Source organism: Bombina bombina, chromosome 5 (genome assembly GCF_027579735.1).
Source record: "Bombina bombina isolate aBomBom1 chromosome 5, aBomBom1.pri, whole genome shotgun sequence".
Taxonomy (NCBI): domain Eukaryota; kingdom Metazoa; phylum Chordata; class Amphibia; order Anura; family Bombinatoridae; genus Bombina; species Bombina bombina.
Window position 1 is genome coordinate 536,230,922 of NC_069503.1, and position 15,232 is coordinate 536,246,153.

A 15,232-nucleotide genomic window follows, 5' to 3' on the forward strand; every position below is an offset into this window, starting at 1 on the left:
GAAACGTTGATCTATAAAATTTCCAACTGCCCCATAATCAATAAAGGCTTGAGCGTGGACAGAATTCTGAAGAAAGGTAAGGGTAACAGGTACTAGGATCCAAGAAAAGTGAGGGGATTTAGTAGTGGCCATGCTTAGAGGTACCCCACTTGTATCCTCTAAGCGTTGGCTTTTCCCGTCCGTATATCACAATTCTTGAGTTGGTGTCAATTAGAACCACAATAGAAACACAGTCTCAATCTCCTTCTCTGTCTCTCGGATTCAGTGGGCTTAAGGGAGGAGAGATCCATGGGTTCCTCTTCAGAGGTAACTGAAGGTGCTGAAGGGGTAGGGGATAGTCTAGAGACTGGACGGGTAGGAGGACGAGAGGGAAGGATTCTGCGAGTTCTCTCTCTCTTAGCTTGTCTCTCCTGAAACCGAGAATCCAGACTTATACAAAGTGTTATGAATTCATCCAGGGAAGATGGAACATCACGATAAGTGAGCTTGTTCTTGATGCACTCATGCAGGCCTCTCCTGAAGGCAGCTTTGAGAGCACAGCCATCCCAACTGGTCTCAAGTACCAAGGTGCGAAACTCGATGGCGTATTGTGCCACAGATCTATTGCTCTGGCGGAGATCCAAGAGAGAGTACTTTGCAGCAGAAGCGCGGCCAGAGGTTTGAAATATGGCAAATAATGCAGAAATGAAAACATCTGCATCGTTCAGGTCTTCCAAAAGGGGAGAGACCCAGGCTAGGGCCCTGTTTTTCAATAAATAAATTATAAAAGTGACCTTTGAGTGATGAGACTGGAAGGTGTGAGAATAATTGCGGAAGTGCAGCCTGCACTGGTTAAGAAAACCCCTTTAGTCGGTAGTACCATCATACTTGCCAGGCAGTGGTATACTTCCAGAAGCAAGGGGGGATGTTGCAGCATTAGCAGCAGGGACTGGCTGTGTAACAGGAGCAGCGTTTTTCTCTGCAACCAGTGAGGAGAGCATAGCGATTATAGCCTCTAGTTAAGAATCCATATTCTGAAAGAGTATGGCATGGATTCCCAGCATCTGTCCCTGAAGAGAGACTGCTCTTACTACCTCATTTGGGTCCATGACCCAAGTATAATGTAATGCTCGTGGGATATTTCCCTATCAGACCAAGCTTGGCCAGTAGTCTTCTTATCCCGGCATCAAGTAGAAGGATAAGGAAATATCCCAGAACAAAGTGAGTTTATGAAATGAGGTAAACAGTACTCACGGTAGACAGGGTAGTCCCTCACGGTAATAAGATGAAGGCAGAGAATGGTCAGAGACAGGCAGAGTCCGGCAACAGAAAGGTAATCCAGCAGTATAACAGTTCAGGGGTAAACCAATAGAATGGTCAGGAACAGGCAGAGGTCAGCAACAAAAGGTAATCCAGCAGTTTAGCAGTTCAGGGATAAACCAGTAGAATGGTCAGGAACAGGCAGAGGTCAACAACAAAAGGGTAATCACGAGTGAGGAGGTAACCGCAACCTGAACAAACAGTCCCTGACCCGGAAGCCCAAAAGAACTTGATGAGCATTGAGACCTGACCTCCTGGTGTGCCGTAGCCTGTAGCGGCGGATCAGACCGCAAAAATGTGCACAGAGCGAAAATAGGCAGGCACAACTCCAGACCGCATGTAGAATTAAAACAGAAAAAATGCTTTATTGTTCTTCCTTAAAAAAAAAGTACATGCAGACAAGGCAGTGTAGGAGACAGACAGTCTAACATGTTTCGCGCCTCCGTGGGCGCTTACTCATAGACTGAGGTCTGTGTCTGAACTCTAACCCTTTATAGAACATGGAAGCAGCCAAAGTTAACCATTTCATATCTTAAAGGGGAAAGATAAGAGTAAAAACAATATCCTTATGTGACACTGAAAAATCATTGCTATAATTTAGAAAATATATAGTTAGACTGTATCTTCCTAGTGTGTAGTTCCATAATTTTTATATATAAGAGACTATAAAATGATGTCATTAAAAAAAGAAACAAATTGACAAGAGAATCTTAAACAATGGGCATATGTTAATAATAAACTATCTACTACTTTGATTTCTTGTTTCCAACAATTGATATTTTCTTTCTCAAGTATGCTATTAAATAAAAAAAAAAAGGAGCATATGTGAATAAACTAAGCTATACATTGTTACAATATTAACATATTAGCTACTACATAGTATATGCCACTAATACTGCAAAAGGTGAGAAACAAGTAAGGAAAGACCTGTCAGGGTAATGATTTGAACTAAATCATAAACATCAAAAATATTTATACCTGACTATTTCCAAAGACAATCAACATTCCCATTGGTACCTACTAGCAATAAGTATTAATTATCTATGAAAAAGTTTATGTCACATTCTCGGTTCATTCCATATGGCGAGCGTGTGCATAATTTCAGAATCCAATAAGGTTCTTTCTTTTCCAGTATTTTGTCCCTATTTCCACCTCTTGGTGGTATTTTTGCAATGTCTATAATTTGTAATGAAAGGTTAGCTTTATTTGTTAGGTGTAAGTTATTAAAATGATCTGCCACTGTAGAATCTTTACTAAAGTTTTTTACATCCCTAACATGTTCATTAAAGCGTATCCTTACTGTGCGTGTGGTTTTTTCCTACATACTGAAAAAAACAGAGATTGCATGTTAGCAAATATATGACAAATTTAAAGCCACAATTGGCATAAAAATCAATTGGGTAAATTTTCTTATTAACTTGACACAAAAAGTGATCTTCCTGTAAAATATTGCTAAACATTTGAAAGTTCCTTTTTTATTTATTCATGTGGTTGCATTATGGAACTGTGAGGTGTCTGATTTAACCAAACTTGGAGACAGAACTTGCGCCAAAGTTGTGGATTTCCTTGATACAAATTTGCAGTTTTTAATATATGGTTGCACAGTTTCATCAGCTTTTAACAGATTTAGATGCTTTTTTATGATTTTAACTATCTGATTATATTGCTGACTGAAAGGTGTGGAAAACACTATCTCATCATCAAAGTTTATATTTATGTCTTGTTTTTTGACTATTGCAGTACCATCATGGGGGTCGATCCGATAAAAATCGTCGCCCGCAAAAGCCGGCGACGCCAATAATTGCGCGGATTTGGTATCCTATATACGGCGTAAGCTAGAAGTTACGCGCGTATATTTCTGCAGTCGCCCGCAGTTTTTTGGGCTATAGGCAGGTATACCAAACCCGCGCAGTTTGGTATCCAATATGCAGCGTAAGGACTTACGTGGCGAAAATGGAGAAAACTTACTCCATTTTCACCTCGCCACAAAAAGCAGCCGTAAGAAGCCTTACGCTGACTATTGGAGCCCCGTAACTTCCTAAACTGGCTGCTCTCCTCTCTCTCTCCCCTCTCTCCTCTCTCTCTCTCCCCTCTCTCGGTTTAGGGGTTAATAGCTTTTTTATTGTTAGGCTAGTGAGGGGGGATAGCGGATAGAGGGTTAGACAGTGCGGGCTATGTTAGGGAGGCGTGTTAGACAGTGCGGGCTATGTTAGGGAGGCGTGTTAGACAGTGCGGGCTATGTTAGGGAGGCGTGTTAGACAGTGCGGGTGTTTTAGACTTTAGTCAGGTTTTATAGGCGCCGGCAGATTCTAACGTGGCGCAAGTCACTGGCGACGCCAGAAATTTGTACTTACGCAGATTTCTGGACATCGCTGGTTTGTGAGACTTACGGCACGTTAGCATCTGACGGCGACCTATATGGGATGGCTCGAGTTGCGAGCTGAAACTGCGGGCGACGCCGGTTCCCTCGCTTGCGCCGCAAACTGCGATCGATATCGGATCGCGCCCATGATGTTTAACAGTGTTTCTCACCTCTTCCAGTTTTTTAGGTTTATATCCTCTTTTCACTAATCTATCCCTCAATTCAATAGATTGTTCTTCATAGACATCATTTGATCGTGTATTACGTCTAATTCTTTGCACGCAAAGTCACAACATCCCCAACACTTAATACATTCAATCCCTAAATCTCAATTTTTAAGAATTAGACGTAATATGTTAATATTGTAACAATGTATAGCTTAGTTTATTCACATATGCTTTTTTATTTAATAGCATACTTGAGAAAGAAAATATCAATTGTTGGAAACAAGAAATCAAAGTAGTAGATAGTTTATTATTAACATATGCCCATTGTTTAAGATTCTCTGGTTTCTTTTTTTAATGACATCATTTTATAGTCTCTTATATATAAAAATTATGGGACTACACACTAGGAAGATACAGTCTAAGTATATATTTTCTAAATTATAGCAATGATTTTTCAGTGTCACATAAGGATATTGTTTTTACTCTTATCTTTCCCCTTTAAGATATGAAATGGTTAACTTTGGCTGCTTCCATGTTCTATAAAGGGTTAGAGTTCAGACACAGACCTCAGTCTATGAGTAAGCGCCCACGGAGGCGCGAAACATGTTAGACTGTCTCCTACACTGCCTTGTCTGCATGTACTTTTTTTAAGGAAGAACAATAAAGCATTTTTTCTGTTTTAATTCTACATGCGGTCTGGAGTTGTGCCTGCCTATTTTCGCTCTGAACAAAAGTCTAATCCAGCAGTTTAGCAGTTCAAGGGTAAACCAGTAGGATGGTCAGGAACAGGCAGAGGTCAGCAACAAAAGGTAATCCAGCAGTTTAGCAGTTCAGGGGTAAACCAGTAGCAGAATTCCGTAATGGTAAGGCAATCCAGTAATACAAGGGTTAAACAGGCAGAGTGGTCAGACAGACAGAGTTCAATAACGGTATGGTAATCCAGCAATACAAAGTAATACAGCACCCAGGAGCACACACAGTAACACCTATACTTGGGCATAGATGAGAGCAACTGAGGTATTTACATAGGTGCAGGATTTGCGCCAAGAGAGCACAGGAAGATCCGGACCAGCATCAGGATGATAGGGCGTGTGGTGATGACGTCATCGTCAGCACCTGAAGCAACCACTGCGTCCATGGCAACGGATCAGATCGCCAGCCGGAACACAGAGAGCATCGTGACACAGTGCAACTCACAGGGAACATGCTAATCATCATCTGCTCCACCCACTTCCTCTCTCCTCTTTCAGAAGCTTGTGCACAGCACTTGTTTGCTGCCTGTGCATGGGTAATAAACTTAAGTCGCCCTGCCAAAGTTTGTTGTTGCCCTAGACTACGGGACAACTACATTTTTTTCAAGCCCTGTATATGTGTGTGTGAGTATATATATATGTTCCAAATGGATTAGGTACTCCAATAGGTATATCTGCCAAGTCCTACTGTATTTAACTCACTACAACAAAGATTAAGTTGGAATATAATAGCTGAGTCTTCATGAATTTAATATATATATATATATATATATATATATATATATATATATATATATACACACATACATACAACACATAGAAAGTCTGGCACTCTCTTGCAAGCACACACCTAGATTAAAAACAAATGAAAGAGTTAGTTACAACATTTGGCCAAATAGTGATAGGCTCACCACCACATGAAGGTTCCTTCCTTCATGGGTCCCTAACCTAGAGCCACACAATGTATACCTTCAACCAAATACACTGAGGTCCTTTGTAATTTCCCTAGACACATACAAAACATGGAAATGGACTGCACATTCAAACTGGACTGGGTATACATCCTATGGCCCTGCAAAACTCACAGCCCTAAATGTTTACCAGCACTCACAGACAACTGCACAGCTTTCAGTAACTCAAGCAGTTAACCCCAGACAAGCACTTAGGGAAAATTACAAAACAAAAGTATTTTTTTTTTTAAAACACATAGAAAGTATGGTACTCTCTTGCAAGCACACAGCTAGATTAAAAGCAAAATGAAAGAGTTAGTTACAGTATTTGGCCAAATGGTGGTAGGCCCAGGACCACATTAAGGTCTTTTCCTCCCTGGGTCCCTAACCTACAGGCACACAATGCCTTCAACCAAACACACTGAAATACAAACAAGGGTGACACAGGTCCTTTGTAATTTCCCTAGACAGTTACAAAACACGAAAATGGACTGTACTCTCAAACCTGAGTCCCTGAAAGCTGTGCAGCTGTCTGAGTGCTGATGAGCACCCATGCCTTTGAGTTTTTCAGAGTCATATGATGTGTATCTATTCCGGTTTTGAGAGTGCAGTCCATTATAATAAATACACATTAAAATATACATAATTACACCTTAAGGAACTAATATGTACCATTCATGGGTAAATAAGGTACAAATATGTTTCCAACTGTCAAAGGGTCCATGTCTATATCATTTAATTTCCCAAAAAAAGGTACAATATTTTGTGTGACCAAAAGGTTGAGGAGGATGGGTGGTTCAAGGCTGAAAAACCCTGCTAGTCCATATAATTTGTGCACCTGAGCGTTATTATTTCCCAATATGGTAAACTTTTATTTTATACTTAGGCTACATAGAGTTTTTCAATTAACACATAATTGGCACATAATTGGCAATCACCCAAAATGAATTCAACATACATGGTTTACAGCAAAATAGTTCATGTTCAATAGTTGTTGGTTATACGCAAGAGGTAGACAAAATATACTTAACTCATATCTCATATCTATACTTAACTCATATGTTCACTGACGCTGTGTTGTTGTTTCTAAAAAGCACACAAGCACTTCATTAACATTTTAATGTTTATATTTAGAGCATCAATATGATAATTTTAACACATAAAGCAAATGTATTAACTTCAATTGCAAAGAAAAAATGTAATTTTAAACTCTATAAAATAAACAAGAGCTGTTTAAGAACCAGTTTTAAAAATAAAATTGTGACCATTCCCCATTCACATACATGGACATTCTGTCACACACTATCTGTTGGTAGAAAGTTCCTAGACATTGTGAAACACAGCACCATCTATTCGTTGAAAGTTCCTGTACGTTGTGTAACAGCACCATCAATTGGTTATAAAGGTCGTGGACATTGTGTAACACAGCGCCATCTATTAGTTGAATGTTCCTGTACGTTGTGTAACAGCACCATATATTGGTAGAAGGTTCATCACCAAAATGTGCACTGGGGAAAATATATGAATATTTTTTACATAGGGTGACATTTCAAATGTACAGTATGGTTGTGAGTTTTATTGTTTATGCCTCCCGTGAATCCCCCTTCCCTTTGTTAGAGTTATATTTTATTATTATGTTGTTGTCTATATGTTTTCTCTATGTTTATGTTGTATGTGGAGTGTGTTACTATAAGTCCTGAGTGAAATAAAGCATTATGAGTAGCTCCTTTTGGAACATTTGATCTTGCTGGGTTCTTTCAGGAATTCCAGTGACTGAGTCTTAGGACCTGCTTTCTGGCTACATTTTCTAAAATCATCACACTTCAGTGTGTCTACTATTATTTTTATTTTAAAATTATTGTTATTTAAGGCTAGAAAAATACTTATATATGTATCTATCTGAGCAAGAGCACAGTAGTTGAATATATATTTTAATGTTGTATAATACATTTGGTGGAACAGCATTTTGGCATTTTTAATATGCTGTGATGAGTACGAATTTACCACCATGAGGTACAAAGGGCTTGTCACTGGGGTAGTACCCTACTACCCTTAAAAGGCCAAATTTGCACCTTTTTTAAGGGTACATTATGGTACCATAGCACTGAGGTCCAATTTATCTGAGCAGATAGTATAGCCCTATACACTTCAGAATTTAGTATATAGGACTAGTCAGAAAAAATGTATCATTATTTTGACAATATTCTTATTGTGGTGGCTTCTAAGGACACAGCTGAAGGTTGAATCTAAAAAGAGAAGTAATTTCACTCCCAGACAAATTTTGTCTTTTTTCAGGAGCAGATTTTTTAAATTGTTCTTTTGCGAGGAATGAAAATAGTCAACTTATATCTGCTAGTACAACATTTAAGATCTCCATGCAGTTTTGACATTCTGTACCTAAATAGCAGGATCGCTATCCTCAACTCTCTAAACACTGAGCTAGGTGCACTTAGCAAACTTAAGCGAATCAAATACCGTATATGTAATCTTTTCCATTAAAAAAGTATGTGTACCTTTTTTTAAAAAAAAAATGTATCAGTTAAAAGGACTTAATCCGTGCCTCTAGTAATGTTTCTATTACAGTGTTATAACTATTTCTTTTTTTACAACAACTCCAATGAACATCCAATCAGTGGATGTGTCATATAACACTCTTGAAATCCATCCCTTTAAAAGCGCTTAGGAAGCCTATGTAGAGAGTGGGTGGGACTGCTCTCTATGTCACAACTCAGACAAAAGAGAAAATTTAGGGAGGCAGAGGAACAGAAGATACCTAGTAGGATTATAAATCTTTTATTATAATATATATATATACACTTTTAAAAAAAATATGCGGTTTTGCTTGTACACTAATATATTTTTCATTGCAACATTCTTAAATTCTGAAATTTACCCTCACTTTAATTCAAGACTACTCCCTTAAAAGGACACTAAACACAAATTGTAAACTACATGATTATAAACCTTCATATATAAGAATAATTTTGCAATGAAAACTGCAGCTTTATTTTGTCAAATGAGTATATTGTTTTATGTTTATTCTTTTCACTGGTTTCCTTGTCCCCCAGAACAAACAAATCCCTACTAACCAATCACAAACTAATATTTAGATATAGCACAAACTCTGTTGGCACATGTGCAGACTAGGGTAGCCTGCCCTCTTGTATATTCCCTTAAGGTGATTTGGCACTGATTCAACTTGGTTACTATTGCAAAGAATGATTTGCCTTTCATGGCCTCCATTACATATGCAGCGTCGCCCGCAAAATCCTCTGGCACCAAATTTTACGCGATTTTGGTATTACATATACGGCGTAGCATACAAGTTACGCGCGTATATTTCACCCGTAGCTCACAATTATTACTCCCATAGGCTAACATGGGACTGCGTCGTAAATCGGTATCCAATATCCAGCGCAAGGCCTTATGTGGCGAAAATGGAGAAATCTTACTCCATTTTTACCTCGCCATAAAAGGCAGCCGTAGCAGGCCTTGCGCTGAGTATGGGAGCACCGTAACTCCCGAAAATGCCTGCAAAAATAAACACCTAACGCATGCGCAATGTCTATCTACCTGTCAACCGCAATCCCCCACCGCAATAACTAATAAAGTCTATAAACCCCTATATCCGCCATCAAACCCACACCGCAAGTAATAACTAAATTATTAACCCCTAAATCCGCCAACCCCAACATCGCAAACTACCTCTTAAAACTATTAACCTTTAATCCGCCATTAACCCACAACACAATAATCCTAAACCACCATAGCCCACATAGCCTATTAAATGTATTAACCCCTAATCTTCCGCGGCCAATGTCGCCGCCACTATAATAAAGTTATTAACCCCTAAACCTAAGTCTAACCCTAACCCTAAGACCCCCCTAACTTAAATATTATTTAAATAAATCTAAATAAAATTACTATTATTAACTAAATTATTCCTATTTAAAACTAAATACTTACCTATAAAATATACCCTAAGATAGCTACAATATAATTAATAATTACATTGTAGCTATTTTAGGATTTATTTTTATTTTACAGGCAACTTTGTATTTATTTTAACTAGGTCCAATAGTTATTAAATAGTTATTAACTATTTAATAGCTACCTAGCTAAAATAAATACAAAATTACCTGTAAAATAAATCCTAACCTAAGTTACAATTACACCTAACACTACACTATCATTAAATAAATGAAATGAATTAACTACAATTACCTAAAATTAAATACAATTAAATAAAATAAAGTAAAAAAAAACACTAAATTACAGAAAATAAATTTTTTTACAAGAAGTTTAAACTAATTACACCTAATCTAAGCCCCCTAATAAAATAAAAAAAGCCCCCAAAATAATAAAATTCCCTACCCTATACTAAATTACAAATAGCCCTTAAAAGGGCTTTTTGCAGGGCATTGCCCCAAAGTAATCAGCTCTTTTACCTGTAAAAAAAGAAATACAACCCCCCTCCAACATTAAAACCCACCACCCACACACCCAACCTTACTCTAAAACCCACCAAATCCCCCCTTACAAAAAACCTAACACTACCCCCTTGAAGATCACCCTACCTTGAGCCGTCTTCACCCAGCCGGGCAGAAGTCTTTATCCGATTCAGCCATAAGTCTTCATTGAATCCAGGCAGAAGAGGTCCTCCAGACGGGCAGAAGTCTTCATCCAAGCGGCATCTTCTATCTTCTTCCATCCGACGAGGAGCGGCTCCATCTTGAAGACATCTGACACGGAGCATCCTCTTCGTTCGACGTCCAATTGAATCCAATCAGCCAATAGGATTGACCTCGTATTCTATTGGCTGTTCCAATTCCGATTGGCTGATAGAATTCTATCAGCCAATCGGAATTGAAGGGACGCCATCTTGGATGAAGTCATTTAAAGGAACCTTCATTCTTCAGTTGGACGTCGAACGAAGAGGATGCTCCGCGTCGGATGTCTTCAAGATGGAGCCGCTCCTCGTCGGATGGAAGAAGATAGAAGATGCCGCTTGGATGAAGACTTCTGCCCGTCTGGAGGACCTCTTCTGCCCGGATTCGATGAAGACTTCTGGTCGGATCGGATGAAGACTTCTGCCCGGCTGGGTGAAGACGGCTCAAGGTAGGGTGATCTTCAAGGGGGTAGTGTTATGTTTTTTTAAGGGGGGATTGGGTGGGTTTTAGAGTAAGGTTGGGTGTGTGGGTGGTGGGTTTTAATGTTGGGGGGGTTGTATTTCTTTTTTTACAGGTAAAATAGCTGATTACTTTGGGGCAATGCCCCGCAAAAAGCCCTTTAAGGGCTATTTGTAATTTAGTATAGGGTAGGGAATTTTATTATTTTGGGGGGCTTTTTATTTTATTAGGGGGCTTAGATTAGGTGTAATTAGTTTAACTTCTTGTAAAAAAAAATTCTTTAATTTAGTGTTTGTTTTTTGTACTTTAGTTTATTTTATTTAATTGTATTTAATTTTAGGTAATTGTAGTTAATTAATTTAATTTATTTAATGATAGTGTAGTGTTAGGTGTAATTGTAACTTAGGTTAGGATTTATTTTACAGGTAATTTTGTATTTATTTTAGTTAGGTAGCTATTAAATAGTTAATAACTATTTAATAACTATTCTACCTAGTTACAATAAATACAAAGTTGCCTGTAAAATAAAAATAAATCCTAAAATAGCTACAATGTAATTATTAATTATATTGTAGCTATCTTAGGGTTTATTTTATAGGTAAGTATTTAGTTTTAAATAGGAATAATTTAGTTAATAATAGTAATTTTATTTAGATTTATTTAAATAATATTTAAGTTAGGGGGGTGTTAGGGTTAGACTTAGGTTTAGGGGTTAATAACTTTATTATAGTGGCAGCGACGTTTGCGGCAGCAGATTAGGGGTTAATACATTTAATAGGCTATGTGGGCTATGGCGGTTTAGGGGTTAATACTTGAATAGGTTTATTGCGTTGTGGGTTAATGGAGGATTAAGGGTTAATAGTTTTAAGAGGTAGTTTGCGATGTTGGGGTTGGCGGATTTTGGGGTTAATAATTTAGTTATTACTGGCAGTGTGGGTATGATGGCGGATATAGGAGTTATTATTTTAAATAGGCATATTGCGTTGTGGGGGGTTGTCGGTCTAGGGGTTAATACATTTAATATTAGTAATGAGAGGGAAGGATTTCGGATATAGGGGTTTTACGTGTCGGGCTTATTTTTGGGAGGCGTGTTAGACTTTTACGGGAGATTTGTTATTTTATTTACTTTTCTTAGGCGCCAGCAGTTTCTAAAGTGCCGTAAGTCACTGGTGACTCCAGAAATTTGTATTTACGCTCATTTCTGGACATGGCTAGTTTATCCGACTTACAGCACTTTAGGAACTGCCGGCGGGGTTTATGTAATACCCCGATGTGCAAGGTGAAATTACGGACGGCGCAGGTTCCCACGCTTGCGCCGAAACCTGCGGCGTATATTTGATCACGCCCCATGATTGTTGATGCAAAACTGACAATCCAACGTTTAAAAGCATGCAGCTTTATTTTGTCAAATGAGTATATTGTTTTATGTTTATTCTTTTCACTGGTTTCCTTGTCCCCCAGAACAAACGAATCCCTACTAACCAATCACAAACTAATATTTAGATATAGCACAAACTCTTTTGGCACATGTGCAGACTAGGGTAGCCTGCCCTCTTGTATATTCCCTTAAGGCGATTTGGCACTGATTCAACTTGATTATTATTGCAAAGAATGATTTGCCTTTAATGATTGTTGATGCAAAACTGACAATCCAACTTTTAAAAGCATGTCACACCATAGAAGCTTATGGAGGGAGGGAAAAGTAAACAAAAGCTTGCATAAATTGCCTAAAAGTATTAACCCAAGCCACCCTGGGAGAAAGTGAAACAAACACATTTTAGATGTATTTTACAATAAAAGGTTGCAAAATAAATAATGAATGTATATTGCAATAATGTTTCACTTGTAATAATGAATAATTTTATGCATTGTTGAAATGTCAAGTTTAATGGTCCTTTAAAGGAACTAAAGTCCAAATTAAACTTTCATGATTGTGATAGAGCATACACTTGTAAAAAAAACTTTCCAATTTACTTCCACTATCAAAATGGGCACAATCTTTTTATTTACACACTTTCTGAGGCACCAGCTCCTACTGTGCATGTGCAAGAATTCATAGTATATACATATATACATTTTGTGAATGGCTGATGGCTGTCACATGATACAGGGGAGGAAAATGGAACTAACTTTGAATTTTGTCAGAAAAATAAATCTCATTTAAATTGCTTTTGTATTTTCTTTTTTTATGCATTTGTTGATTATGCAATTCTACTATACTTAAAGGGACAGTAAACCTCAAAAATAATGTTATATAATTCTGCACATTGTGCAGAATTATATAACATTATATTAGCCTTATCTTTATAAAACCTAATATTCCCTTTGATTTTTTTAAAAAAAATGACTGTTTTTCAGACCTCAGGAGCGAGCTGCACTGTGTATAATGACGCGGTCTGGCCGGACTGTGACTATACAGCTGGCCCGATGCGCTGTGTGAAAAAAACAGACCCGCTCAGAAGAGCACAGAGAGCGAGTCTGAAAAACTGTCATTTTTTTAAAAAATCAAAGGGAATATTAGGTTTTATAAAGATAAGGCTAATATAATGTTATTTACTTCTGCACTATATGCAGAATTATATAACATTATTTTTGAGGTTTACTGACACTTTAAAGGTCCTTTAATCTTTGAGATTTCAAACTAAGGTCATAAATTCCTGTTCCTATTCCACACACACAATATAGGATTTCTAGGGACCTCCAGTGTTTTTTTATTTTCGATTCCAGCACCCCAGGATGTGAAGCAACTCTAGAGAATATATTAATGGTCCTTTAATTATATATAGTATATGAATACAATTAATCTATTATTTTATTTTGCTATAATAGCAAAATAATAGATTTGTCATTTCTAATTAAAATTCCTTATAATTTAACACCGCTGATCTTCTGTGTTTATGTTGCATATATATATATATCTCATACTCAGGGCATCTGACTTGGCTTTTCTCCAATTTCTGGATCATTTACTGAACGTAACAATGTAAGACATTTTAGCAGCAGTATCTTAGATTCCAGGGAGTAACTCAAAATCATCTCAGCTTATCAGCTAATGAAGGCACTAGTGATTAAAGACGCATTCATCCACGCCAGCTGGTAACTTAAAACACCTATGTTGGGCAGCATTCTGTAATTGTCCATACCCATTTCTGGAGCATCCTAGATTGGATGTTTTATACCTCTTCTTAGGCCAAGTTTGGCAGAAAAGTTCTCAATTCTGTGTTAGTTTCTTAATAAATTGTACCTTTTTCAGCATACTTAGTTGTGTTTGGACCTTTTTTGGAGTTTTTTGCCCACAATTATATTTTACTACTTAGTAAACATTTGTTTGTGGTTGATACTAGGGTGAGCCAAGATATATGGAAATGAAATACTACCATAATTTCCATTTCTTCTATAAGATACGACGAATCCACAGATTCATCCTTTACTTGTGGGATATTATCCTCCTGCTAACAGGAAGTGGCAAAGAGCACCACAGCAGAGCTGTCTATATAGCTCCTCCCTTAACTCCACCCCCCAGTCATTCTCTTTGCCTACTCTAAGTACTAGGAAGGCTAAAGTGAAAGAGGTGATAAAATGTTAGTTTTTATTTTCTTCAAGCAAGAGTTTTTTATTTTAAATGGTACCTGTGTGTACTATTTTCTCTCTGGCAGCAGATGGATGAAGACTTCTGCCTGGAGGCTGATGATCTTAGCATTTGTCACTAAGATCTAGAGCAGTTCCCACAGAATGGCTGAGGAGTACTTAAGAAACTTCAGTGTGAGGAACGTTTTTCATGCTATATAGCAGTGAGGTATGTTCAGTCATTTTTTTTCTGGAGAGACTGTGGTATTTCAGAATTGGCTGACAGTATCCCCATGAGGGTAAGGGTAAGCAGTAATCCTAACAGAAGAGGGGTATTACTAAGCTTGCATATAGGGGCTAAGAAAAAATGATAACGTTTTTTGAGGTAATGTTTTTGATGCTTTATTGAGAGGGTACACTTGGCTTCTTTTTGGGTTTAAGAACCCACATGGCTAGTTTGAGACCACTCTGGTGCGGTTCATTTGGGCTGAGAGACATCGAGTGAGATGGGCGGGGCCTATTTTCGCGCCTCAGTTGCGCAGTTGTATTTGCAAGGCAAGCAGCAAGCTCCAACTCCGATGGGCCCTTGTAAGAGTATTGGGCCAAATCAAAGCTTTATCCCTGTTTTCCGGATCCCTGAGGGCAGGTAGGCACCACAGCAGGGCTGTGGCAAGGTGCAGGGGGTGTTTTTTTCCGGATTTAAACGTTGATTAATTATCCGGTTTTCACAGTAAGGATTAAGTGTTCCTTTCCTTGTGGGGCAAACTTAGCTGCATAATTTGAATACTTATACAAAAAAATTAAACAATTTCATTATTTTAAAGCAGTTTTCCAAAACGTGTATGCTTTTTTTTCTCTTAAAGGCGCAGTACCGTTTTTTTTAAGATTGTTATTTTTGTTATTTTTTTCACTAAATAAAGTGTTTTCATGCCTGTTTGTGGTCATTACTAGCCTGTTTAACATGTCTGACATTGAGGAAAGCCAATGTTCAATGTGTTTGGAAGCC

The 15,232-nt window shown here is 37.8% G+C and overlaps 1 protein-coding gene across 3 annotated transcripts in view; it reads left to right on the forward strand.

Annotated features, from left to right (window-relative positions):
* The window catches only part of ZDHHC3 (zinc finger DHHC-type palmitoyltransferase 3), a 161,695-nt gene that overhangs the window by 138,414 nt on the left and 8,049 nt on the right, over positions 1–15,232 (forward strand). The window lies entirely within an intron of this gene.